General features: G+C 44.6%; 1 long non-coding RNA gene across 1 annotated transcript; it reads left to right on the top strand.

Moving 5' to 3' along the window:
- Window positions 1-423: 423 nt before the first annotated feature.
- Window positions 424-23,920, top strand: LOC144686250 (uncharacterized). Its single transcript, XR_013577883.1, has 9 exons — window positions 424-762; window positions 884-959; window positions 2,785-2,878; window positions 5,306-5,345; window positions 16,819-16,987; window positions 17,564-17,822; window positions 18,869-18,923; window positions 22,329-22,633; window positions 23,537-23,920. It is a non-coding gene; the product is annotated as an uncharacterized LOC144686250 (long non-coding RNA).
- The last annotated feature ends 295 nt before the right edge of the window (window positions 23,921-24,215 follow it).

Raw genomic sequence — 24,215 nt, forward strand, 5'->3', positions numbered from 1 at the left:
GTGTCACAGCTCCTGTTTGCTGTAGCTTCCCGTCTCCCCGTACTGTACAGTTTGCTACATCTTCCCCTGTCTCCCTGTACTGTACAGTTTGCTACATCTTCCCCTGTCTCCCTGTACTGTACAGTTTGCTACATCTTCCCCTGTCTCCCTGTACTGTACAGTTTGCTACATCTTCCCCTGTCTCCCTGTACTGTACAGTTTGCTACATCTTCCCTGTCTCCCTGTACTGTACAGTTCGCTACATCTTCCCGTCTTGCTATATCTGTCTCAGCTCCTGTACTTGTACTCCTTGCTACCTGTGTTCATTCACATGGTGTGTAATCTTCCCTTCAATTAAGCAAGCCATTTCTCATCTTACAGGTTTTTGAATTATGGTCTCAAGGGTTGTGTGAGGGGGAGCCAGGGTGCCTTAGATTTCTCTACCTGATGGTTTAATGTTATTTCTGTTTCTGTATGCGAATAAACAGAACCTCGATAATGATGACACTGTTCTCCTTTGGGGAGCTGATGCTGCCTGCCGTCCCACATACGTGGGACAAACTGAAAATCACTTCCTCGTGAACAGTCCTGAGCTCCATTTAGGAATTGTACCATATAGAAAAAAATACATTTTTAATTGAGAAACTCGAATGTTGGTTAATCTGAGGGATTGGATTATACTTGATAAGAGTTTGTGTGCGGACTATTGGAATTTATGGTACTCTTTCTGTTATTAATTCAGATTTTTATCTAATTTTTCAGGCCGGCATCAGAAAACCAAACGTGAGTGTTTATATATAAAACGAGCCGCAATTTATGGAGTGACAGTGTGCCCACTTAAACTCAGACCTATTTGTTATTGCACGTTGAATTCACTCCCTTCTTTAACCTCTCTTTTTACCAGATTCGGAAAATAGATTAAAAGGAATTTAGCAGCTTGGCTATGAAATTGTTTAAGGGGTAGAAGACCGGGATTGATGGTGAGTAGATATTTCTCTGGAGAGGAGTGTGTAGTGGAATATCCCAGGGACTGGTATTAAAATGACTGCTTTCCTTATTTTATATATATTAATGACCTGGACTTGAGTATAGGGAGTAAAGTTTCAAAGGCTGCTGACAATACAACAGTTGACAACGTAGCAAATAGTGAATGTGACAGTAGCAAACTTCAAGAGAATGTGGACAGACCGATGAAACGGGCAGACACATGGCAGATGCAATCCAGTGCAGAAAAATGTGAGTAACAAGAGCAGCAACATGGAGGGACGGTATAATCTAACTGTCTCTAGTTTTAGGGGAGTGCACGAACAGTGGGAGCCGGGGGCTGCGTATTCACAAATCTTTGAAGGCGAAAGGGAAAATTGATATGGCACTTAAGAAAGCAAATGGGACACTTGGGATGGAATTTTATGCCGGCAGGATTTTACAGTCATGTCAAAGTCAATGGACATTTGAAGGCCTCGCTGCATTTTACGGGCCCTGCCCCTGCTGTGACAGGGCCATAAAATTCCGCCCTTGGAGTTTTAAATAGGGCCAATGAATATAAAAACAAGCAAGTCATGCTCAACCTGCCTAAGTCTCTGGTTATACCTCAGCTGGAGCACTGCACCCAGTTCTGGTCCTGGCGCTTCAGGATTTACCAGGATGATACCAGGGTTGAAGGAGTTCAGTGATGAGGGGAGATTGGAGATGCTGGCGTTGTTCTCAGAGGATAGGAGGGGAGATCTAATTGAGCTATTCAAAATTATGAGAGGTTTCAAAAGAACTATAGGGAGAATCTATTAAAAAAATAGATCGGAGTGTTCAGATTTAAAATAATTTACAAAGAACTAGAGGGGAAATGAGAAATTCTTTAGAGCGTTACTAAGATCTGGGACGCTTTACCTGAAAGGGTGATGGAATCAGATTCCACAGAAACTTTTATTTTTTTGTTCATGGGATGTGGGCATTGCTGGCTAAACCAGCATTTATTGCCATTCCCTAATTACCCTAGTGGACATTTAAGAGTCAACCAAATTGCTGTGGGTCTGGAGTCACCTGTAGGCCAAACCAGGTAAAGATGGTAGATTTCCTTCCCTCAAGGACATTATTGAACCAGATGGGTTTTTACAACAAAAAGCAATGATTTCATGGTCACCGTCAGACTTTAATTGAATTCAAATTTCACCATCTGCCACGGTTGGATTTGAACCCAGGTCCCCAGAGTATTACCCTAGTCTCTGGAATAATAGCCCAGTGACAATACCACTATGCCACCACCTCCTCCAATTAAGTACTAATATGTCCTGTAGGTTATGGGGATAAAGCTGGAGTGTACGACTAAATTGAACAGCTCATTCAAAAATTTGACACAGGTTATGATGAGTCGAAGATTCAATGATTCTTTCTCTTTCCAAAAGGGATTGACCACTTCCTCAACTGATGACAGCCAGCTCTACCTCATCATCACCTCTGTCGACCTCTCCCCTGCCTCTGTGTTGTCAGACTCCTTGTCTGAAAGCCAGTCCTGACCAACACTTCAGCCATCTAGCACTGAGCACTGGAATTCCTTTCCTAAACCTCTCTGCGTCTCCTCCTTTAAGACACTCCTTAAATTCTATCCCTTTAGCCAAACTGTCCAAATATCTCCTTTTATACAAAACCCATCTGAATGGTGGTGCAGTCTGTTGGAATAGGCTCGAGGGGCTGATTCGCCTCTGCCCCATTCTTCTACGCAGCTCAATTTCCTCTTGGACGTAAAATTTCTGATCCAAGCCGTCTTGAAATGTGACCTCTCAGTAAACGTTTGAATCTTGTGCTTTCCAGAGAGCAGCTGGTCACAGACCTGCAAAAGCAGATCACTCAGCTGGTGCATTTACTGGAGCAGGAGAGTCTCAAGCAAATTAACATTGAAAACAGGGTGAGTTAAAGAGTTATCTGCCTGTAGGTGAACATTAGGACAAGACTCCTCTGTGTCCCAGTTTTTGTACTACAGAGGCTGGGATGTTGGTGCTGGAGAGTGGAATATTCACTATGTTGTACCTGGCCTCCAATCCATATGATGACCCAGCTCATCTTTTCAAGGGTTTCTGTTAGTTGGTAAAAGTAACAGTCGCCATGCCTTATCCATGGGAAGAGATGATAGCCAGACCCATATAACTACAGATGAGTGAGTGTTTGGCCAATTGAACCACCTCTGAGTCAGGAAGGGCAGAGTTCAGAGTCTGAGTTCCAGGCAGTCCTAGCAAGTATAGAGTGGATCTCTGGCTTTAAATGCTTGGTTGACATGCAGTGTGATACTCGCATCTGGTAGGTGAAGGTGACCCACTCCTTATATGGGTTATGGATTCTCAGTCCATGTAGGACAACTACTCTTTCTGTCTGCTTGGTAATTTTAGCCTTAGTCCACAAAGTACCAATGGTATCTCGCTCCATTACAGAGAGTGAGTTGGTTATATAGCTTGAGGAGGCACCACTCCACATCAAACATGGGCAAGGTAAGGAGGGCAGGCCTGCATGAACTAGCACAGCTGGTACTGGAACTGAACCTGTGTAGTTGGTATCATTCTGCACCACACTCTATCCATCTAGCTAACTGACCCATGGAAGCAGCATTCACTTCATTGCCTGTCAGACTGTTAATCAGCCAGGGAATCCTTCCACTGCTTCAGGCTACTCTCCAAGATTGTGAATATATGAAAACACAGAATTACAGAACAGTATCCCCTCTGTCAACCGTACCGAAGCGGATGGAGATCACAATGAAAGAGAATTTGTTGCATTATCGGATGCCCGGTTGCTATTTGGCATCCTGAATAAATTAGTATAAAATCTGGGAGAAATGTAACGGTTCAAATGTGGAATTTGCTACCACAGGTTGAGGTGAATAGCATTTATACCTTTAAGGGGAAGCTAGATATGTACACAAGCGAGAAGGAATTCACTGTAACCTCTCCAGCCTGGAAATCCATTGTTTGGAAGCACCAGTTGTGCAGACATTTTTTGAGCAGCCGCTTTCTTCCACACCCCTTCCAACTATTGGTGAAGTAAAGCAGTGTGTGGAATCACCTGTTCCCTCGACATCAATTTAGCCCAGTACTTTGGCACCGGAAACATGGAAGACACAGTATTTGGATAAGTGAAACAATCGTTATTACTGCTTTACAATGTTTTATGTTTCTGCTAGATGTTTTTATCTACGGCGTTTTCCGGTTCTCTCGCTTGTGGTTAGGCGTCCTGAACTGGAGGGATTACAGTGTATATGCTGATAGGGTGAGATGGAGTTGGGTGGGAGGAACTCATCAGGATTATAAACATTGGCATAGACCAGTTAGGCTGAATTGGCTGTTTCTCTGCTGGAAGTTGAAGATAACAAAAGACAGTATATCTGTTGTATTGGGTTGGTATTAAGCCACAGAAGTTTATAGCGCATCGAAATACAGAGAGCCACATCGTCATTAATGGCACAATGTACATCAAAACCCATCTGTTGGGTTAGGTGATTTCAGTTGTGATTCAGTTGGCTTTTGTGCCCCTGGGTTAGACAGCAGTGATGCAATCAGGGTCCTCAGTCCTCTGGCTCACCACTCGCTGGAAGTGGATGTGTGCAGATTCAAAGTAAGGACAAGATTGAACCCAGTTGTGTGAAGCCCAGCCATTTGGGAGAGTTAATGAAGAGAACCCAACTGGTATTTTAGAACTGATGGGTTATAACTATCAGGAAAGAGTGAAGAGCCTTGGCTTTTCTATAGAAGGTTAACTGGTCTTTAGAATTATTAAATGGCTTTATAGGGCTTGTGGGGAGTCCAAAATAAGGGGCACTGAATTTAAGGTGGTCACAAATAAATCCAATAAAGAATTCAGAAGAAATGTCTTTACCCAGATGTGGTTAGAATGTGGAACCCACAAGGAGTGGTTGATGTAAATAGCAAAGATCCCTTTAAGGGGAAACTAGATAAAAACTGATGACTCCAGCACTGCCAGTCAGTCTGCCTCGCTACCAGTGTGATATGGTTTATATTGGTGCCAGGAAGGGTTTGTACACATCTTCATGAGAAGTTTTAGTTAACATCAGATGTCCTGCCCTCATGCGCTGATTGTCATCCACACTGCTGTGGATGTTTTCATGAACAAGGTCATGATGTGAAAATAATTAATATTTGCAGTGGAACTAATGGATTAATTCAGTTACTCACTGTCTCATATTTGTGCTTTCTGTACCTGGACCAGTCTGTTTTAAGAAACATGGAAGTATCAGGATTGGTCTGATAAACGATTCATTTAGTACCTGAACTGATTTACTTGTGACCTTGGGTAAAAAAAGATTCTCTCTCCTTCTGTGCCTTAGCTGACCTGAAAACTTACAGGCTGCGTTTGTATCCATTAAGGTAAGGCTTTTATGTTAACTTGTGTTAACGTATTATAACAATAACAAACAATATTTGAATTTATAAAAAAGCCATGCCATGTTGAAATGTCTCAGTGCTAAAGGCGACAAATTACTTTTGAGGCACAGCATAAGAACTAGGAGCAGGAGTAGACCATTTGGTATATAGGTAAATGCAGCGTACCTGCCAACTCATCTTTTCTCAGCTAAATTCTGCCTCCCTTGCGAGGGGGCTCTTAAATCTCTGAATTTATCTGCTGTTGTTATTTGCTGGGAGGGGGGAGTCGTGTTGGGACTGGGTTGCTGACTCTCTACTGATTGGTGACCTGGGCCTGAATTTTGCACGTCATGCGCGCGCGGTCGCTGGAACCGGAAGCTGATGCAATATCCGCTTCTGGCCATGATCGCACCTGACACGTGATTTCATGCCGGCTGGCCAATTAAACCCCAGCCAGCATGAAACGCACTCGGACTTTGGGGTAGCACTGCTGGTGGGGGCAGGGGCGGGAATGTGACAGGCGCATGGTCCAACGGGGACCCAGATCGGGGGGGGGGCTCAGAAGCTGCACAGGCAGCTCCCTGAAGGCTGCCAGGAATTGGTGAGAAGCTGCAGGGAGCTGTCCAGGAGAGAGTCTAATATCCAGCAACAGTTATGGCCTCAGCTCTCGCTAGGCACGCCAGGTGGGAGGGCAATGATGGTGGGCATTCTGTTCCACGATACTCTGATGAATGCCTGCACATTTTCGTGGAGGCATTGAGTGCCCGGTGTGATATTCTCATGCTGCAGAACCCCACCTGACGAAGGTGGCCTGGATGGAGGTGGCTGCCCAGGTGAATGGACATGATGTTGTGTGTCGCACAGGGATCCAGTACTGGAAAATTATCTTCTGCAATCCACAAGGGTGAGTACCGGCTTTGCACGGAACTGCGTATAGATGACTTGGAGGGTGGCCATTCATCGTGACGTTCAGGGATGTGAGATGAAGACCAAATGGCACATATCCCTGTGCAGGCCAAGGCTGGGAAATGTGTCCGCTTGCCTTGTGTGTATATAAGGGTGAGGTGTGCCAACCTGATCGGCACCTCAAGCTGGCTCTCCTGGGAATGAGAGGTGGGTGAGGCTAGTATGGTGTTGCAGGTAGAGGTGTACTTTTGTCCATACAGGAGAAGAGAAGCCATAATGTGCTGGAGTGCACATGAATGGGTGGTGGGGTTAACAACATCCTGATCCTCTCAAGGTTTGAGGTGGACATGTAATGCGAGCGAGGAGCAAGGTCAACAGGTCGCAGAGAGGCAGGGATCTCGGAGGATGGTAAGATTCCAGTGGACAGATGAGAGGCTGGGGGAGTATGCAAGAAAAGTAGGGTCGTGGCATCTCCAATGAGAACTTCAAAGTAGTGAATCAGTGAATTAGGTTCACATGGGCATTCGGTGCAAGGGGGAAAGAGGTGTGGTATATTTAGGAATTATTCTAAGTTAGTTAAGTGAATAATTTAATTAAGTTAACTAAATATCATAAGTAGCAATGGCAGGAACTGAAGGCTCTGAAGAAGGATCATACGAACTCAAAATGTAATTCTCTTTCTCTCTCCACAGACGTTGCTAGACCCGCTGAGTTTTTCCAGCATTTTCTGTTTTTGCAACAATGGCAGGACGGGTGTTATGTTGCAGCTGTGGAATGGCACCATGGTACAGGAAGCCATTCAAGCGGGGACAGTAAACAGGAATGTAACGGTAGTAGGGGACAGTGTAGTGAGGGGGATTGACACTGTTCTCTGCAGCAAAGAGCGAGAGTCCAGAAGGCTGTGCTGCCTGCGTGGTGCCAAGGTTCGGGACATCAGCTCAGGGCTGGAGAGGAACTTGCAGTGGGAGGGGGAGGATCCAGTTGTTGTGGGCCATGTAGGTACCAATGACATAGGCAGGACAAAGGAGGTTCTGCATAGTAAGTATGAGAAGCTAGGTGCTAAATTAAGCAGAATCTCAAAGGTAATAATCTCTGGATTATTACCAGAGCCACATGTAAATTGGCATAGGGCAAATAAAATTAGAGAGATGAATGCATGGCTCAAAGACTGGTGTGGGAGAAATGGGTTCTGGTTTGTGGGGCACTGGCGCCACTACTGGGGAAAGTAGGGGTTGCATCGGTTGGGACAGTCTACGCCTGAACTGTGCTGGGATGAGTGTTCTTGCAAATTGCATTATTAGGGAAGTAGAGAGGGCTTTAAAATAAACAAGGTGGGTGAGGCTCAAGCTTGGGTAGGTGTGTCAAATCAAGGGATATATTCAAGGCAGGAGACCATAATAGGAATATGGGAAATGAGGGTCATAGAATAGCAGGAAGGTACAGAGAGATAAAGCCTAAGAGTACACTAATAGTCAAGACTAGATAAAGATAACAAAAAGACAAAACTAAAGGTTCTGTATCTAAATGTGCGTAGCACTCATAACAGAGTAAATGAGTTGATGCACACATTGAAGTAAATAAATATGCTCTGATAGCCATTACGGAGGCCTGCCTGCTGGATGACAAGGATTGGGTCCTGAATATTGAGGGGGTGTATGACATTCAAGGAGAATAGGAAGCTAGGTGAAGGGGTAGCACTGTTGATCAAGTATAACATTGGTGCAATAGTTAGAGATGACCTTGATTCAGGGAATCAGGATGGTTTGGGTGGAGATGAGGAATAGTAGGGGAAAGAGGTCACTAGCAGGCCCCCTAATAGTAACCACAATTGAAGACAAAATGTACAAGAAGAAATATTGAGCACTTGTGATAAGGGGAAGGCAATAATCATGGGTGATTTTAATCTACATATAAACTGGAAAAATCAGACCAGCAGTTGTAGTCCCGATGAAGAGTTCACAGAATGTTTGCGAGATAGTTTTTTAGAACAGCACATTCTGGAACCAACCAGAGAGAAGGTAATATTAGACATGGGACAGAATTGTCCAGTCCCTTTGGCGGCGGGTGTCATGGTGGGCGTGAGCGGATAATATGGCGAGATCGCCAAAAATTTGTTTCATGCCGTTGTGAACCAAGTTTGTGATCGTCCGCTCCATCCGTCAATGGTGGGCCACGTTTCCTGCAGCCGTACATCAGGATCATCATTTTAATACTTTAGCATCTCATTATAAGCCATGCTCGCCGGAGTCATGCCCCCACGTCAAATTTACCGCCCATGTCAGTGTGACTTCAGAACGGCGTGATTCACGACTGCTTTTAAAAGGCGTGCACCTGCGACCTGAACCTCAAGGGGAACTCAGAGATGAGTGCACACAACCTTGCGCAGCACTCACAAGCGTCGCCCGTAGGACATCAAGGTAGAGGCGCAGCGCATTCAGAGGGGTGGGGGGCACAGGCAAGTCGTTTTTTCCCGGCTGGCTTTCAGTGCGGTGCCAGAGCGAGGTCTCCAGTGCAGATGAGGCCGGGGGGAATGATGGGGGTAGGTGGGGGAGGGGGGACAAGGCAGCACAACTGAAGGAAGCACACAAGCGCATGTCAGGGTGAAGTGGGGGGTGGGAATGATGGGTGAGGGAAGCGGCCATGCACTTATAAAAGCTTGTCAAAAGTGAGCATTCGTCCACAGCTGAGACTGTTCAGCTGCAGCTCCATTGACATGATGGGAGTCGGGCCTCTGAAGCTTTTCTGCACTCAAGCAACGCAAAAGCAGGAAAGTGCCACCAAATGCTCTACAACTTTTCACCCCTCGGACTGCAAATTAATGTGCGTTTAAGGGGGCAGCAGAACAACTGGCTGACTGGGCAAGTTGCAAAAGATGGCCATGAGACTTAACCAAGAAAGGTCCTTAGGACACACATGCTAACCCATGCATCTCTCTCTCTCATCCTGCAAGAGGAGAACATCAGGATCATGGAGCCTGGTGATTTAGCGGTATGCCTCATGGCCTACAGGGAGCTGAGAAGAGGAAGTGTGGGTGGAAGCACCTGACTTGGCAAAGGGAGGAGCACCTCCCTCAAGATAATGGGGAGGCAGGGCCTGCGGCGCACGCAGCTGAAGATCCACAGAGAGCCGTCGCTTGTAGGCACTTTGCTAGATCCAGGGTCTATAGACACTATGCTTTTCATTACTGCAGATGACTGAGAACCAGTATCGCCAAAGACTGTGTATATCTAGGGAACTGGTTGGTCACATGTGCCATCTTCTGCAGGATTTGACACCATGGGGACATAGAGGGCATCCACTGCCAGTAGCTGTGAAAGTAACTGCGGGGCTCAATTTTTATGCTAGTGGCTCCTTGCAGGGCTGCACAGGTGACCTGTGCAGGATCCCACAAGCCTCCACGCATAATTCTATCTTGGAGGTCACTGAAACCATCTTTGCGAAGGCACAGAACTTTGTACATTTCAACTGGGATCAGGAAAGCCAAGAAGCAGGAGCGCTGAGACTTCTGCAGATCTCTGGTTTTCCACAGGTGCAGGGTGCCATCGACTGCACTCATGCTGCTTAGATCTCCATGGCAACAAGCAGTCAACTACGTAAACTGCAAGGGCTTCCACTCGCTGAATGTTCAGTTGGTTTGTGACCATCACAAACGCATCCTACAGGTCTGCGCACGATTCCCAGGGAGCATCTGCAACTCCTACATGCTTAGCAGGTCTCAGATCCCTGACATCTTCCAGGGTCCAGAGAAGCTGCAGGGCTGGGTCCTCTGGGACAAGGGCTACCCACAGAGGACATGGCTGATGACGCCCATGCGCAGCCTCAGACTGCATTAGAGCAACGGCATAACGAGGCTCATGCTGTGACCCGGACTTTGGTTGAGGTTCCGGTGCCTCAACAGATCCAGTGGAGCACTGCAATACAGTCCCCAGAGGGTGTCGCACATCATCGTCGTTTGAGGTGCGCTACACAACCTGGCGCTGCAATGGGGGAGGACCTGGCTGAGGAGAAGATGGAAAAGTTGCATGTCTCCTCTGATAAGGACGATGTTAAAGGGGATGATGGTGATGAGGTCCTTGAAGGCAAGGATGTTGGCGATGAGGCCATTGCATTGGTCAGACGAGGCCCTCATAGCCACAAGATTTGTGGAGGATGATGGCGAGATGCACTGAGGGCTGTCCTGACATCCTCACCTTGCATCTGTGAACGTTTGACTCCTATGTGGCTGATGGCAGCGCACATACCCTCAGTGCTCAGGCTCATGTCATGGAGGTGCAGCAGAGGCCCGAATAGTTGTTAAGATTCCAGGAGGATGACGACGACATGCAGTGAGGACAGTCCATCGATCTTCCCATAGCTCCTGTCTGGCTGAGGGCAGCTCACTTGTGCTCTGTGATTAGGGTCATATCATGGAGATAAAAGCAAAATACTGCGGATGCTGGAAATCTGAAATAAAAACAGAAAATGCTGGAAAAACTCAGCAGGTCTGACAGCATCTGTGGAGAGAGAAACAGAGTTAACGTTTTGAGTCCATGTGACCCTTCTTCATATCGTGGAGACGCAGCTATGAAACTTTAAATGCGCCTCATCCTTTGTCAGCCTTCAGCACCTGACCCCTTAAGAAGCACACTGTCACCGGTCACAGTTGCTGAAGAGATGGGGGGCAAGCCCCACCTCAAAGGTGCTGAATGCACACAGAGAGAATATCGGAACTCTGTGACACCTGCCCACAACATTCTGGCAGCAATGACAAGCACCACCGAGGTGCAGGCATCACTAATGTGCCCGCATCACTAATGTGCCCAGTGAGTGTGAAGCCGGACCATTACTTTGATCTGAAGATTACACACTGCACAAGGAAGAGGCCATGGACTGAGACACCTGCCTTTATCTTGTGCAGAAACCAAGGTTTCACATCTGAGTGACACGAATACTGCTCATCATAACGAGGAGCCATGGGCAAGGAGACATTCTTGAGAGTTTATTTACAATAGTGAACATTATGTAGTGATTAACACCCATGCCCAGGCTGTGCAACCACATCTTCTTAACCCTCCTAACCCTGCCGCTACATCTTGGTGCTCCTCGGACATGTACAGTGGAGGTGGAGGCAGCCTGGTGACTGCTACACCCTGTCTGTGATGAGCCTGGGCGTCCTCTGGAGGGCTGACACCTGGAGGGCCTGGCCTGCTTTAGGTATCCTGATATGGGCCAGCTGCACCCACTTCGACCTGTAGAGCTGGAGCTGCGGGGGTCACAGGAAGAGGGGAATTGGATTGTCCAGACATTCCCAGAGTCACCTGGGTGGATGGCCTTGGGGTGTCGAGCTGCTGGTCCTCTTCCAAATGGGTGCCCGGTGACCCCTGGCTGACTCCTTGAAGAGAAGGGGATGCTGGAGTAAGATTGAGCTGCCCCACACCCCTCTCGCGTTGGCACTGTTGGAGGCTAACTATGGCATCAGCAATGGAGTTCAGCCCACGCAGCAGTGCAGGATCGATGTCCTAGGCCAAGGGCTCCATGGCAGCCACCATCCTGCCAGTGTCGACCTCAATGCATTGGCATGCCGGCGTTATCACCTCAAACTGAAGGCGGATGGACTCCTCCATCGTTTCTTACAATCTGAGGAATGCACCAGACATCCCTTCCTGATTGCTTTTGCAGCTCCAGCAACTGTGACATGACTGGGTCCAGAGGCTCATTATCTGACTTGGACTCAGCAGATCCTTTTCCCCCAGCAGTCCTCTGAGTGCTGGGGACCAAGGATGTCCTTTCCTCCACCTGCTGTGGAACAGATTGTGTGGTGTGTTGGCCAGATTGTGATCCCGAGGCTACTCTCCATATAGGTCCTCCCAAGGTGTATGTCGCTGCGCTGGTGGAAAGTGTGGGTGAGCGCCGTGACGGGTCTTCAACGGTGCTGCCCCAGGGTCCCCATCTGAGGTGCTCTTGGTGCTGGGGTTGGGGTCACAGTTGCCTGAGGGCGATGTGTTAGATGTGCCTAGGACAGAAAGTGGAGATTATGAGTGCTGGGCAGCCACAATGAACACAGATCAATGGACTCTCAGAGTAGTGTTGAGAAAGGGATGGTGCAGGATACTCACGTGGGTGTTTGCTGCCAACCTCACTGTCGCTGCAGGAATGGTTGATGTCCTCTCTGGCCAGGACCTTGATGTTCAGCACTCCACCCCCTGGTCTGGGACCTCTCCCAGTGATTGTGCATGATCTTGTCCTGCATAAAGGCAGGAGAGAGTGTGACCAAGGCACATGCCAGCCCAAATCAGAGGAATGAGTGTGTGCTGAGTGGAGCCATGGACGGGATGAGGAGGCAGTCTCCAGAGGAGATGAGGCCAAATGGAGATGTGAGGGTGTGTGGGAAAGAGTGAGTGGTGATGTCCCTTGAGCTGGCAGTGAGTGAGATGCCAGTGAATGTGTGATGGGCTTGTGTGCGGGTGAGTTGAGATTGACTTAACCTGGTGGCACGGATGAAATCATTCATCCGTTTTCTGCACTGCATGGCCAACCTCTTGTGTGCAGCGTTGGCACTGACCCCCTCTGCCACCGTCTCCTAAGCCAGGGTGGTGAGACTGATGGGCCTCCTGCAGCCAGAAGGTGTCCCAGGGATGCATCATTGAATCAGGGGGCTGCAATCTTCCTGGCTTTTGGTGCCATGTCCTCAGCGGGGCAGTCCCGGGCTGGAAGCATTGAGAAGTGTACGCACAGCAGCATTTTAAATATGGCGCCAGCATGAGGAAGCAGCAAAGTAATGGTGTGGCGAGCCAATCAGGGGCCGGCTGCCAGTGATCCTGTGTGTTTCCCGTGACTGCATAATTTATGAGGCGGGAAGGGGACGATGCAGCGCGAAAACACGCCATTGTGGCTGGCAGGTAAAACAACTTTTTTCATGCCCGCTACCACACAGTGCAAATCTGGGACGATTCTGCTCTTGGTATTGTGTAATGTGACAGGATTAATTAATGATCTCAGAGTGAAGGTGCCCCTTGGTAGCAGCGGCCACAATATGATTGAATTTTACATCCAGTTTGAAAGGGAGAAGAGTGGGTCTAAGACTAGTACTTTAAACTTAAATAAGGGCAACAATGTGGATATGAAAGCTGAGCTAACTGAATGAACTGGTATACTAGGCTAGGGGATAGATCAATAAAGAAGCAATGCTTGACATCCAAAGGGATATTTCAGAATACTCAGAATAAGTGTATTCCTACTATAAAGAAAAATTCTAAAGGGATGACCCACAGTCAATGGTGAACTAAAGAAGTTAAGTTAAAGAAGTTAAAAAAAACTTAAGGAAAAGCATATAACTGTGCAAAAATATGGGGCAGGTCAACTGATTGGTCAGAATATAAAGGCTGAAGGCACTGGATACTGCAAAAACTACGGGCCCTGATAATATTCCTGAAATAATACTGAAGATTTGTGCTCCAGAACCTGTCACGCCCCTAGTCAAGCTGCTCCAGTACGGCTACAACACAGGCATCTACCCAGCAATGTGGAAAATTGCCCAGGTATGTCCTGTACACAAATTAAAAGCAGGAAAAGTCCAACCCGGCCAATTACCGCCCCATCAGTCTACTCTCCATCATCAGTAAAGTGATGGAAGGGGCCATCAACAGTGCTCTAGCAAGTGGCAGTTGCTTAGCAATAACCTGCTCACTGACACCAATGTCAGTCAGCTTCTGGCCTCATAACAGACTTGGCTCAAACATGGACAAAAGAGCTGAACTCCCAAGGTGAGGTGAGAGTGACTGCCCTTGACATCAAGGCAACATTTGACCGAATGTGGCATCAAGGAGCCCTAGCAATACTGGAGTCAATGGGAATCGGGGGAAAACTCTCCGCTAGTTGGAGTTATACCTAGCACAAAGGAAGATGGTTGTGGTTGTTGGAGGTTAGTCATCTCAGCTCCAAGATATCACTGCAGGAGTTCCTCAGGGTAGTGTCCTAGGCCCAACCATCTTCAGTTGCTTCATCAATGACCTTCCATCATAAGGTCAGGAGTGGGAATGTTCGCTGATAATTGCACATCGTTCAGCACCATTTGTAACTCCTCACATACTGAAGCAGTCCATGTTCGAATGCAGCAAGGCCTGGGCAATATCCAGGCTTGGGCTGACAAGTGGCAAGTAACATTCACCCACACAAGTGCCAGGCAATGACCATCTCCAACAAGAAAGAATCTAACCATCGCTCCATGACATTCAATGGCATTACCATCGCTGAATCCCCAAGTATCAACATCCTGGGGGGGGGTTACCATTGACCAGAAACTGAACTGGACTAGCCATATAAATACTGTGGCTACAAGAGTGGGTCAGAGGCTAGAGATCCTGCAGTGAGTGACTCACCTCCTGACTCCCCAAAGTCTGCCCACCATCTACAAGGCACAAGACAAGAGTGTGATGGAATACTCTCCACTTGCCTGGATGAGTGTAGCTCCAACAACACTCAAGAAGCTTGACACCCTCCACCACCGATGAACAGTGGCAGCAGTGTGTACCATCTACAAGATGCACTGCAGAAATTCACCAAGGCTCCTTAGGCAGCACCTTCCAAACCCACGACCACTATCATCTAGAAGGACAAGGGCAGCAGATACATGGGAATACCACCACCTGGAAGTTCTTCTTCAAGCCACTCACCATCCTGACTTAGAAATACATCGCCATTCCTTCACTAGCGATTCCTGGAACTCCCTCCCTAACATAACACCACAGGAACTGCAGCAGTTCATGAAGGCAGCTCACCACCACCTTCTCATGGGCAATTAGGGATGGGCAATTAATGCTGGCCTAGCCAGTGACATCCATATCCCATAAATGAATTAAAAAAGGCAGAGAATAACTAAAAGGTTAATCAGGAGTAAGAAATTAGAGTATGAGAGGAAGCTAGCTAGAAATGTAAAAAAGCATAGCAACAGTTTCTACAGGTATTTAAAGAGAAAAAGAGTAAGTAAAAGTTCCTAGATTCTGGAAAGGTTCCATCAGACTGGAAAGTAGCAAATATAATCCTTCCATTCAAGAAGTGAGGGTGGGAGAAAACAGGAAACTATAGGCCAGTTAACTTGATGTCTGTCATGGGGAAGGTGTTAGAATTTATCATTAAGGAGGTTATAGCTGGGCACTTAGAGAAACTCAAGGTAATCAGGAAGAATCAGCATGATTTTGTGAAAGGGAAATCATGTTTAGCCAATTTATTGGAATGCTTTGAAAGAGTAACATGCACTGTGGATAAAGGGGAGCCTGTAGACGTGCTGTACTTGGATTTCCAGAAGGGATTTGATTGGGGGGGGCACATCAGAGGTTACTGCAGAAATTAAAAGCTCATGGTGTAGGGGGTAACATATTAGCATAGATAGAAGACTGGCTGGCTGGCAGAAAACACAGTATGCATAAATGGGTCTTTTTCTGATTGGCAGGATGTGACGAGTGGAGTCCTGTAGGAGTTTGTGCTGGGGCCTCAACTTTTTACAATTTATATCAATGACTTAGGTGAGGGGAGTGAAGGCATGGTTGCTAAATTTGCAAACAACACAAAGGTAGGGAAGTATGTTGTGAAGAGGATATAAGGAGGTTGCAGACAGATATAGATAGGTTGAGTGAGTGGGCAAAAATAGGGCAGATGAAGCATAATGTGGAAAAATGTGAAATTGTTCACTTTGGCAGGAAGAATAAAAAAGCAGAGTATCACTTAAACAGAGAACTGCAGAACTCCAAGGTGCAGAGGGATCTAGGTGTTCTAGTGCATGAGTCACAAAAAGTTAGTATGCAGGTACAGCAAGTAATTAAGAAGGCTAATGGAATTCAAGAGGAATTGAACATAAAAGTAAGGATGTTATGCTTCAGTTATACAGGGAATTGGCAAGACCACATCTCGAATATTGTACGCAGTTTTGCTCTCCTTATTTAAGGGTTGGAATGCCTTGCAGGTGGTTCAGAGGAGGTTTACTAGATTGAAACCTGGAATGAGCTGGTTCTCTTATGAGGAAATGTTAGACAGGCTGGGCTTGTTTCCACTGGAATTTAGAAGAGTGAGGGGTGACTTGATTGAAGTATATAAGATCCTGAATGGTATTGACAAGGTGGACGTGGAAAGGATGTTTCCTCTTCCTCATAGGTGAGTCCATAACTAGAGGTACCATTTTAAAATGCGGGGTTGGCCTTTTAGGACAGAGATAAGGAGAAATTCTTCTCAGAGGGTTGTGTGACTGGAATTCTCTGCCTCAGAAGGCAGTGGAGGTGGGGGTCATTGAATATTTTTAAGGCAGAGGTAGATAGATTCTTGTTAGGCAAAGGAATTAAAGGCTATTGGGGATAGATGGGAATATGGAATTCAAAACCCAAATGGATCAGCCATGATATTAATGAATGGAAGAACAGACTCAAGGGGTTGAATGGCCTACTTCTGCTCCTATTTCGTATGTTTATATGTTCTTGAATCCAGAGTACCCATTGTTTGTCCAATCACAATGCCTCAGTGTCCTTTGTGACAAGAAACCGTTGTGCATGCACAGTCACTTCATAATGATGTTTGCAACTGACATATTCTCTTCCTCCCTCAGATGCGCCATCCTCACAATGGGCCGCAGATCCTGAGGACGCCCCCATTGCCCAAGGAGGAGCTGCCGACCGATGCACCCGCGTCACATTCTCTGTCTGCACCAAACACCAGCGCAGATATAGGCATGTCAGTGGGCAATAGCACGTCTGCTCAGTTGGTAGAGCACAGCGGTGAGGGCACATTACACTCGCCTGCTGACTGTAATATGGTGCGATGACATTGCGACGTGTGCCTGCTATGTTCTCATGCGAGGTTAGATCAGCCATGCGCCCAATCTTGCGATGTAAAATTCTGGCCCTAGTTACAGAGACAGGCCCTGAAGCTGGCGCTGTGTTTTGATGTTGCATTCAGTTCCACCACCTGCTTCCTAAAAAAACAACTGTCACTTTTGAAGATGGAAAAGCCTGGAGATGGGTCTAGAGCTGTGTCATGAAAGTAAAATAATTTTCATAACGTTTTTCTGATTTATTGTGAAGTAGGTTTATGGGGCTAAGTATAGTTGGGTCTGTGTGTGATGGAATTACATTTGTAGTCAAGCATACCGCAAGCTTTAAATCATCAAAAGAAGCTAGGTGCTTGACATGCTAATGAGTAAACATGGATGCTGGCTTAGCATGCAAGGTGTGAAGGGAATTGCATTTTTAGATGAAGGAAGGGATATTTGGATTTCAAAGGGATTTTAGTCTGTTTACAAATAGCCAGATAAGCAAGGCTAAGGAATGTGTTTCATTTTTTTTCCCCCAAAGGTTACTGGCAATATTGACACCATGAAAGTTTTTATGATGAGGAAGATATAGTTTCAAAGACATATGGAACAATAGAATTTACATATTAAGAGAGAAACATATGAAGGAGAATGAAGGGCTATATGGAAAGAGAAGGCCATGTAAGATCTAACAGGAGTGTGTGAAATAGCCCTAATGAAGCCTCCAGCATTTGTGCATGAGTCTGCTGTCTTATGAAATTGAAGTTGGGGAAAAGCCATTTGAAATTCCACCATCCAAGGTATTGTGTTAACCTTCTGAGTTTGTTTTAAATCCAAAATTTATTTTGGACCATTGCTTTAAAGGGAGTGTAACTGAGGGACAGGTTAATTAGCAATTTTAGGAGTTATTATAGTAGTAATTGTAGTCTTATGTATGTGCTTAAAATCTATTATTTTGATAATAAATTTAATTTTAAAAATCTCTAAAGGTCTTGGTGGACTTATTACTTCTGAATTCAGTAAATACATCTCATAATAAATACAAATTGCAAAACTGTTGTGATAGCATGACCAAGTTTCCCTTGTGGATTTGGTCTGCCTGGCACACATTATCTGCTACGTCATAACAGGCTGGAATTCTAGTGCAGGCTCACTCTCACTTAGTTCGGTTATTACACATGCCCTAGACTTAAATCTCGGCTTAATTTTCAAATTCCTACATGCTCCCTGACACTCCAACACCAAGCTTCTTGCTGTTTTTCACTTCGCTCCATCACTGATGGCCCCTCAGTTTTACCACTACTATCCTGCCCTCTCTATTCAGTTCTCTCCAAGCTCTCTGCTTTCAAATACCTTTTCTTTAATGTGCCTTTCATTTCTCAACTTGCTCTTTATTTTTAAACTTTTCTCTCTTGCTTGGTATCCACTGCTTTGTACTCTTCAATGTAAAGCACTTAGCGATGAGCCCCTGCATTAGTGGTATAGAATTGCAAATTGTGCTGTTCACTAAGTATCTGTTATTCTGCATGACCATTTATCATTCAATTATTTCATGATCTTGCAAATGAAAGTAATGAGTGAAATTGATATTTGAGATCTTTACATTTTATGGCTGGGGAGTGTATAGTGAGATGCAAGGTATCATAATTGTATGATATAGCTGGATGGATCAGATGGTCTTTACCTGTCAGTTATTGTTCATATGTTTGCACATTTTCATCTACCATATTTTGAATAACTCAAACTTGGAGGTGATAATAGTTGCCCCAGTGAAGGTAATTGTATTTTTATTGCATTAATGCATCAAACTGGAATACGTGTTACATTTCATCCTTTATGGAAGCAGCTGTTTAGCTGTATAGTGACAGTGCTGGGAGTGTGGATCCTTCTTCAACACATTGGTAGGATTTTTAAAAAAAGTTTTAAATTAATATAATATAGCTTTTGTAAAGAGCTCTGACCCGTGAGAGATTATATAGGCCATTTCTGAGGTTTGTGGTGAACGTAAAGTAATTGGAGTATTGTATGTTAATGCTTTAGAGAGAATGCAAATACAGTTTATTTAATGGACAAGTACCTTTAATATCTCAAGAGTTCAAAAGAGATAGTGTTTTAGTGACAGGCATATATGGAGTGTTCAGAACACCTCAGCATAGGTAGGTATGCACATTCCTTTGGAATGACTCCAAATAGTTTTATGATAGTAATCTGGCCACTGCAAAAAAGACCCATTAAATGCAATCCGAACCAGACTAGTTGAATGTAACTGAGCATTTCAGCTACCACAAACTCAGCATTGCTGTGCATGCATGTTTCACCATTTGTCATATGCACTCCCTGCACCTTCCCAGTGGTATATTGCAGGATATTCTGTACAAATTAATGTCGTTGGGAAGAGAAGTTGAAGTTCAGTGTAAGATCATCCACTTTCAATCCGAGAAAAATAAATGCATTTTCTAAATGGTTAGAAACTAGGATAGAAGAGCAAAACAATTTAGGTGTCCATAGGTATACAGCTCGCTAAAAGCTACTTGCACACGGTACAAAATAAGGCTAAAGCTCTCCAAGAGGCTGTGAATGGCAGTGCAGTTAAAATTCTCAAGACAGAGATTGATTTTTTAAAATTTTAGCTAAGGGCATCAAGGGATATGGATGAATGATGCCAGTAATGGAGTTGAGTTATAGATCAGCCACGATCTAATAGATTGAACGGAACATTCTCGAGGGGCTGAGCAGCCTCTTCCTGTTGCTATGGCCTAGTTCATGAAGTCACTCTGCGCCATTCAGAATTTACCATTCACATGGTAAGTTTGAGTTAAAGGAATTATTCAGTGCCAGTGATGGGAATTCAGTCAGCTCTTAATGTCAACATTAATTGAGATTTCAATCAAAGAATCCATTCAGTGGCAAACAGCAACTCAGAAAAGGAGCATTCAACGAGAGCTCTTTAGGAAACCATAATGTTTTTTTTTACCTCTACAGCCTTAAGGCAGCTTTCAGTTCCAATTTAAAGATTCTTGATGGTTTGAAAGAAAGCATTCAATTATTTAATGAAGTAAATGGACTGAGCATGAATTTGCTAACCAAGAAAATAATTAAAATTATTCACTTGTGGAAGAACTCCTGCCTATCACAAAAGACTGTGCACGTCATACTGGGTAGGTATTGAACCACATAAGTTTCCAGTATGTTGAATCATACCCACTTCTACAGATGTGATTCAATGTGATTTCAGTTGGATGATTCAATTGGCTTTAGTGCCCCAGGGTTAGACAACAGTATTGAAATCAGGGTCCTCAGTCCAGTGAGCACCCCCTGGCCTGCCATTTACTGTAAGTGCCTGTGTACAGATGCTAATTGAGGACAAGATTAGACCATGTTGTGAAGCCCAGCCATTTGGCAAAGTTAATGAAGAGAAACCAGCAGCCATGCAAACACAGGGCTTTTAACTAACAGGAAAAAATGAACAGCCTTGGGCTCTTTTCTATAGCAGGGTGAAATAATAGGTCTTTAGTATTATGAGGAGGTTTGATAGGGTAGATATAGCGATGGTTCCACTTGTGGGGAGTCCAAAATAAGGAGTTGTTACTAATAAACCCAATAATGAATTCAGGAGAAACTTCTTCACCCAGGGAGTGGTTAGAATGTGTAACTTGCTACCATAAAGAAGTAGAGTGGGGGGAGGCTTGTGATCATCATCTCTCTTTAAAAATGGCTGTCCATTGTTCCTATTTTTGTTCTGGGGCGACAGGTTGGATTAGAAGCTGGGCCCTCCGTCCTGGAACGAGGCTGCTAGGTGCAGAGGCAGGCTGGAAGGAAGGCTTGCTTCTAGGCAACGGCACTTTGTTTAAGCTATTTTTAAAAAATTATGAAAACAACAAAGAAAATCCCTCACCACCCCACACACTCCCCATCCCTCATCCGTGTGATCCATGTGCCACCTGATGGCCCCTCATACTCCCTATGCCAAAACATACCCATAGGAATAAGACAGGCAAAAAAAACGTGCCCAAAAATACGTGTAGAGTGAATGTTAAGGTTACTGGCTGCTTTTGTTGAAGTCAATTGTTAATGTGTTTTCTTAACAGAGATGCTAAATAGAGGTTTGATTCTTACTTTAGGTCGAGGTTTTGATCCTCTAAAGCTTTTAAGGAAACCACAAATTTCCTCTTCATCGCACCTATATTTGTCTTATAGGTTCCTTCGATTTCAGCCAGCTTAGTTCTCTGAAATATTAATTGTGTGATTTGGTAATAAACTAATCATGAGACATTTTTCATCAACATAATATTTAAAACAGGCTGGGGGTACAAAGATTGGCCAAAAGGAAGGGGTGGATGTAGTTTTGTTTTATTCTATCCAGTTCTGTACCTGACCTATGCCCAAACAGAGAAGCACTAAGCAGAACCTCTCTTGTCTCCCAGTGAAAAAAGCAACTCGTGATTTTTATACCAAATCTTTTGATTTTTAAAAGTTTGTCTCAATTTATAAATGGTGGGGAGGGCATGTCTGGTCCAATGACGTAGTTAACTGTTCTGGAGCTATTCTGCACCAATAATGTCCTCAGTGGCATTGGGATGAATTATTACTTAGTCTATTTTTGGGGAGCTAGAGAGGTGGAGAAGTTTTGGGAGGGGATGTCAGAAATCTGGGCCTAGGTGGCTGAAGATACAACAAGCAATGGTGCAGCAAAAGTGGATACAGAGGGTAGGAAAACCAAAAGGCTTTGGAAGGACAATAAATCTGAAGTAAATTAAGGGGAGTGGGACATAAAGAGAAGTGAATACAAGGATGTTGATTTTAAAATTAATGCCCCCCTTGAACAGGCAGATGGCGGCTTGGTGACAGAGCTACAGTGAAGTGTTCACTTAGACTATACATTGAAGCTTCCCACTTGTATATCCACCCCATTCCCTCCCCAAGAGACCTGAGACTCTATTCTGGCTGTATTCCAGGATGACCAATTTTTTAGAAAAAAACAATAATTGTGCTTTCCTTTTGGCTTGTACATACCCTGTGTTAACATCAAACAAGTACATATAAAAAAACAAAATAAGGAACTAAATATTAAACTGTATGAAAGAAAAAGTTACTAATCAGCTCTGACCAGCAAAAGATTAATTGCATCTGAAAATCATTTGTTAAACCTAAGTATTCTGTTGCATGAATACAAACTATAGATACCTATATCGCAATTTTTTTTAACAGGACATCCTCGAGTTTGGTCTGAGATTTTTTTGCTGTCCCTGAATTCAAGAGCCAATTGCTCCACAATAATTTCTAATGATGCTTTATTCTCTTCCTAGGTGAAACAGTTTTGGTGACTCCCCCTTCATGCCCCTGTCTGGCACTTGCTGCCTTGGACAATGACCACATGAACTGAGTTCCTCCCTAATCTACTCCCCTTGAGGAAGTGTCACACTGTGTGCCAGGAATACAGTGGTTTGAATAAAATAGGTGTGCAAAGGAACCCTAGTAAAACTGTGGTTAATGGGAATCAGAGCAAAAACTCTCCACTGGCTGGAGTCATGACTAGTACAAAAGAAGATGGTTGTGATTTTTGGAAACCAATCATCTCAGCTCCAGGACATCACTGTTGGAGTTACTTAAGGTAGTGTCCTAGGCCTAACCATCTTCAGCTGTTTCATCTGCCATTAAAGTATAATAATTTTCATAACATTTTTCTGGTTTATTGTGAAGTAGGTTTATGGGAGTAAGTATAGCTGAGTCTGTGTGTGTGTGTGATTTAATTACATGTCAAACCAAGGCCCACTCTTTCCTCTTGGGTGAATGTTAACGATCCCAAGGTCCTATTTGCTGAAGAGCAGGAGGAGTTCTCCCAGTGTCCTGGCTAATATTAACTCTTCAACCAATATCAATAGAACTGTTTGTGAGACTTTGCTGTGAGCAAATTGACAGACACATTGCTTAATTTACAAAAGTGGTTATACTTCAATTGTACTTCGATGGGTGTAAGGCACTTTGGAAGGTCCTGAGGCTGTGAATGGAGCTAAGTCTTTCCTTTCTGCACTAGAGAATGTTCATATTAATAAATGTACTACATTAAAAACAAATTACAGAAAACCCAGACATAAGTACCTTTACTTACTGACAGTTTATTCATGGTGTAAACTTTCCACATTTGACTGTAAAGTTCTGCAATGCTTTCCAATCCCCTGCAAATGGAAATATCTTGTTTTTGAAATAACATTTTATTTTGATTCTAGCGCTAAGCAGAATGACGGTGATGAAATGTGACACTTGTGCAACTTATCAAGGAAAAGCTTTGAAGTCAGTTTAGGGGTTTTGATGTGAAGATGGAAGAAGTCTTGTACAAGTGACAGAAAAATCCCTCACATTGAGACACTGTAAGGAAATGGTTGATGGGGGCATGTCAAAGTGGATTCCTAATCTGGCTGCTGGATATGTCTGGACTTTTAAACTCCACAGAAAGTGCACACACTGTAAACAGAATAAAAATAACCACGATTTCTTTCCCCTCCTCTTCCTTCAGGCAACTGAAGGCTGAAGAATTATGCACCCTTAAGGCAGCAATTGAGGAGAGAGAGAGACTAGATGAGCTCAAAAGGAAAGCGGGTTTCAGCAAGAACATGGCACAATCTTTGAAATGAGCAGTCCAGCCACATCCGACATATTGCAATCAGAAACTCCGTCAGCTTCTCAACTAGAGATCATCAAACCAGGAGACTAGAACTTGTCCATTTGTTTTGTGTAGGGAGGAGCTGGGGTTGGGTACAAAACTACAGCTGTGGAGCAGAAAGCAGCAAGGATCCTCCTTGACACTTTTTAACAAAAATTAATGGGCTCAAATGTACAAATGCTGATTGGCAGCAGTCTACTTTGGCCAACAAAATAAATTTGAACTTTGGAGCTTGTCACTCGTAATGTGTCCGTTTACAAAACATCTGGTCCCCAGATGTGTCCATTCTTCAGGTTAAAATGTTGACAGGGTCTGCTGTTCTGACAATAGGGAACTTCAAAAGTCAACCACGATCCTCTCCTTACTTGGGTGTCCAGCCATTTTCCCCTAGGGTTTCCGTATATTCTATATCGTTAATAGCTTCACATATCCAGGTTCTAAGAACTTCAGTAAATGGATAGATTATACTGGTAAATAATCTGAGATATGAGGATGGCACTAATTCTGGCAGATACAGAAGAAAATCTACAAA

This window comes from Cetorhinus maximus, chromosome 11 (genome assembly GCF_964194155.1).
Source record: "Cetorhinus maximus chromosome 11, sCetMax3.hap1.1, whole genome shotgun sequence".
Lineage (NCBI taxonomy): Eukaryota > Metazoa > Chordata > Chondrichthyes > Lamniformes > Cetorhinidae > Cetorhinus > Cetorhinus maximus.